We start from the raw sequence: 5,116 nt of genomic DNA, 5'->3' as shown, positions 1-5,116 counted from the left end.
TAAAATCAAGTTTGTAAGAACAGAAGAACTTAGACAAGCTGCTAGTGTCCAGTGAAATAGGACCTCACCTGTATTATGGCCGATTCTATTGCTTCGATGGCCACTTCTCCCACGGGGTCAGCATCCTGCTCCCACGCCCAGCTCCCCGATTTGGGGGTTCTCCCATGGACATTCTCGCCTCACAGGTAGGTAGGGCTTTGCAGGTACCGTGGGCCGCCCAGGAAGGAAACAACGGGGGGCTCTGTTCACTGAACATCTCAACAGAGCAAAATCAGCTCCATGGTTCCTGGACATCCATCTCCGGACTCACACAGGAAGATGCAGCAAAATGGCACCAAACACCCAATTGTCCACGTTGGCACTCAGTGATAGTCTCAGAATGAGTTGTTTCCCATGGGTCTGGCCATTATGGTTCCTAGAATTGGCATTTCAGGGGCCAGCAGAGCAGCGGGTCAAGAACAAGTTTCTGAAGCCCGACTGCTCTGTCCTTCGTGGGAGAACCAGGCCCGTCCCTTCACCTCACTGTGGCCATGGCCTCACCCAGAGGGGCTCAGGGGCTGTCATGAGGATGCATGAGTTAATGTTTGTAAGGGGTTCAGGGCCCAGTGAGAGCTGGGTTCAATATTCATGAACCAAACACATAATTTTAACATTCCCAAAAGGTGAAAATAAAGGGATATGAGCTACACAATTCAAATCCACTCTTGGAGAATGTTCCCGTGGTCCTGAGGAATCTCTGCATGCTCCAGTCTTTCCTTTTTTATTTTTATTTTTATTTTTTTTTTATTTTTTTTTTCAACGTTTATTTATTTTTGGGACAGAGAGAGACAGAGCATGAACGGGGGAGGGGCAGAGAGAGAGGGAGACACAGAATCGGAAACAGGCTCCAGGCTCTGAGCCATCAGCCCAGAGCCCGACGCGGGGCTCGAACTCACGGACCGCGAGATCGTGACCTGGCTGAAGTCGGACGCTTAACCGACTGCGCCACCCAGGCGCCCCTAGTCTTTCCTTTTTTAAAAAAACTTTTTAAAAATTAATTAATTCTTGAGAGAGAAAGAGACAGGGCACAGGCAGGGGAGGGGCACGGGAAGAGACACAGAATCCGAAGCAGGCTCCAGGCTCCGAGCTGTCAGCACAGAGCCCAACATGGGGCTCGAATCCACCAACCGTGAGATCATGACCTGAGCTGAAGTCAGAGGCTTAACTGATGAGCCACCCAGGCACTCCACTAGTCTTTCCTTTGTTAATGGTTTCAGAGGCACCTGTGCCTTTGAACTGCATGCTGCCTGTCCCCTACCGCCCTGGCAGGACGCCCTGTCCTCCTCCCCGAGCCTTTGCCCTGAGAAATCTGACAAGAGGTGCACCCCCAGCACGACCGGTCTATGAGGAGGGTTCAAAGACCTCCATTTGTTACGGCGGCCACGGAGTGACCAAGCAACAGTCAGTGGCGGAAAGAGTCCACGATGCGTCTCAGTGGCCATACCCATGTTTTCTCTCTACCCCTGCCTCTGACTCACTCCTATGGGCTTCAGACAAGAAATACTGATTTCCCAACTGCAGCATGGGGGTGAATAATTGTGGCGGTTTTTTCTTTTGTTCCAAGCAGCTCACGGCCTCAGACCCCTCACAAGACGTTTGTGTTCACACTCGGTGATGCTCTTGGGGTCCCTGCTATGTCACCCACCACCTGTGCTTGCAAAAACGGTATTTCTGGAAGTGTTTAACTCCCAGCTGTCACTTTTTGGTTTCTGCTATGAGCCAGTGCTCTGTCTTTAAAGATTGCAAAACCCTGGCAAAGTAGTCAAAAGAGAGAAAGAGTAATTAAGTGGCCACAGTATCGGCATTCAAATCTCATGCGTTTATCAATTTGTTCAGCTCTGCAAAAATGTGCTCAACTCATGGTGTTGGGACTTAAGGGATGTGAAGACAGGTAAGGTCTCTGCTCTGAGATTTCACAAGACAAGCTGAATACGGTGGGCTGAAAAGTGGCCCGTGAAGATGCCCATATTCTGTTCCCCAGAACTGGTGGCCACGTGACTTTGCATGACAAAAGAGACTTTGCCAAGTTAACTTTGCTAAGTTAAGGATCTTGAGATGGGGAGTTATCTTGGGTTGGGGTAGCCCGATGGAACTGTGGGGTCTTTATAAGTGAAAAAAAGATGTGGGACAGCCAATGTCAGAGTGAGGAAGAGACCCAGAAACCCCATCGACATGGAGGAAGTTGACCAGGGCCCACGGAGTGCAGGTGGCCCTTGGAAACTGCAAAGGGCAGGAAACAGATCCTCCCCTAGAGACTCCAGAAGGAATGTAGCCCTACTGACATGTTGATGTTAGCCCGGGTGAGAACCATTTCAGACATCTGCCCTCCAGAGCCCTAAGATTGTTAAGTCCGTGTTAAGCCACTAAGTTTGTGGGAGTTTATTACAGCAACAACAGGAAACCCATACACTGACAATGACGACAGAGTGTGACAGGTGAGCAGATGTGCACCTATTTCACAGTGAGGTAAGGGCTCGAGGAAGGCTTTTGGGAAGGCCTCCTAGACGAAGCAAAGGATGAGTGAATGTTCGCCAGGCAGAGAGCTGGCAGGGTACGTGCACGTGGGGCCACCATCGTAACCTGGTCCACGGACATATCATCCGTCACTCCAGAGGGTTCCCTGAATCCCTCTGTAGTTCACCCTCCTCCACCACCACCCCAACCCCGGGCAACCACTACCTACTCGCTGTCACTTAGAGTAGTCTGAATTTTCTAGAACTTATATAAACAGAACAAAATAATATGTTTTTTTTTTTTTTTTTTTTTTTTTTTGCCTGCCTTCTTCCACTCAGCGCGAAGATTTGGAGCTCCATCCATGTTCCCACATCTATCAATAGTTCCTTCCTCTATCTGGCTGGACAGTACCCCATTGTATCAATATACCGCCATTTCTCTGTCCTCCTGTTAACGGACATTGGGGTGTTTCCCGGCCTTTGGTTATTACAAATAAAGCTACTGTGAACATTTGTGTACAAGTCCTTCTGTGGACGTATGTTTTCTTTTGAGTAAACGCCTACGAACAGAATGGCTGGATCACAGGGCAGGTGTACGTGTAACTTTTTAAGGTATACATGTGTTTTTTAAGCAGCATCTACTCTTTTGACAATATGTTGCGAGTATCTTTCTCTGTCAATAATATACCTCATCATTTGAATGCTTCCAGAATCATCGTTGCAACTACATAGTTGCATATTTTCTGATTATCTCCTTGGGATGTATTCTTTGAGGTGGTATTACCACATGAAACGTGATCTAGTTTGGAGCCATATTCCCAGATTTTATCATGAGGACAGAAGAGCTTCTGGCCTGGTATTGGTGCTCCTCTGCCCGCATGGCCCTTGGGACAAGGGTGGACATTCAGATGTCTACTTGAAAAGAAAACCCAGTTCCAGTTGGCCGGAGTCAGGCAAGGTGGGAGAGTGAAAGGGCTAGGTATGTGAAGAAGCTGAAATCCAAAAAGATGTGGGGCAGATTTTCAGGGTGCTTCCTAAAAGAGGTCGTCTTGTGGTTGGTTTCTGTTGGTATTTTCATTGAACTCTTAAATGGTGGGGAGGTTGGGGAGATGGGCTCTATTTTTAAAGGCTGTATTGAAAGGATCATCTTACACTGAGTTGAAGTCTCTCCTATACATTTCACGAACTGGACCCATGGCCCCCACCATCATTCCCACCATCTAAAACCCCATTGCCCCCACCATCGTTATCATAACTAACACTTGTTGAATGCCTCAGCTTACTAACACCTTTGATCCCCACGTGCAGGTGAGTGCTGTCATTATCCCCAGTCTGCCGACAAGGGAACTGAGAAGCAGAAAGAATTTGGCCAAGATCCCACAGCTGGCCAGAGGGAGGGCGGGGTTCCCACTCCAGAAGTCTCCCCAGAGCTTCATGGACCTAGCCCGTATCCATAGGACAACCCCCAGAATGTTAGCAGACAGCTCCTATGTCCCTCCAACCTTCACAGTTGCCTCGGCGAGATGGTTTCCAGACACCTAGTCACCGCCGGCACACAATTCAGTTTATCAGAAGTGGAGGGAGCCTGGGTGGCTCAGTCGGTTAAGTGTCTGACTCTTGGTTTGGGCTCAGGTCATGATCTCGAGGTTCGTGAGATGGAGACCCACGTCGGGCTCTGTGCTGTCAGCACAGAGCCCGCTTGGGATTCTGTCTCCTTCTCTCTCCGCCTCTCCCCTGCTCCTTCTCTCTCTCTCTCAAAGATAAACATTAAAAAAAATAAGTTAGGTGGAAATCTCAAACATTCCATGTGGTCCGAGGAGGCAGGAGCACAGCACTTTCACCTCCTTCACCTTAGACACTGTCTTGGATGAGATGCCCAGAGGATTTTCAGCAGCCAGATACCTGCATTGGCTTCTGCAGACAATGGAGACCCTGAAGCGGACACGGCACTGAAAATGAAGAAGGGACGATGAGAAGGGTGCAGACGCTTTGTGGGAAAAGCTACCCAGACCTTGTCATTGAAGGAACAGTGGCCATAAAGGAGAACAGTGACTCACAGATGATGCATCAGAGGGGCTGAGGCTGGTGTGGGGGTGAGGGCCGCCGGGCAGAGGCGGACTGCCGGATTGGGCCGAGAAGGCTGAGGCTGCTAAGGCTCTTTTAGAATTGTTGCACTTCAGGGCAAAGTGCCACGTATGTGAAAATGAGTCGCGTGGCCGGGACACAGTTTTCCATTCCACAGAATGGAAAAGGGGGTCGGAGAGACAGATGTGGATCATTGACACAGATATAAAGGTTCAAGATCAACTGTAAGTAGGGCTGGACAAAGCACTGCCTGGATGCAGGAGCTGGGGGTGTTCAGTATCTTCAGTTGATGGGGGAACCCAAGGGTTGAACCTTTGAATTCCTTTTTTTTTTTTAAATAAGATTTTAAGTAATCTCTTCACCCAACATGGAGCTTGAACTTACAACCCCGAGATCAAGAGTCACACGCTCCACCGACTGGGCCAGCCACGTGCCCTTGAATTCCTTTAATGCGCTCATGTCCTAGCACGATTCCCCAGAATCTTAGCCTACTTCTGCCAGAGTCGGGACCAGAATTCTTAACATCTTCCGCAGATGCA

This window comes from Leopardus geoffroyi, chromosome C1 (assembly GCF_018350155.1).
Source record: "Leopardus geoffroyi isolate Oge1 chromosome C1, O.geoffroyi_Oge1_pat1.0, whole genome shotgun sequence".
Lineage (NCBI taxonomy): Eukaryota > Metazoa > Chordata > Mammalia > Carnivora > Felidae > Leopardus > Leopardus geoffroyi.
Note: the sequence above shows the minus strand (reverse complement) of the source record.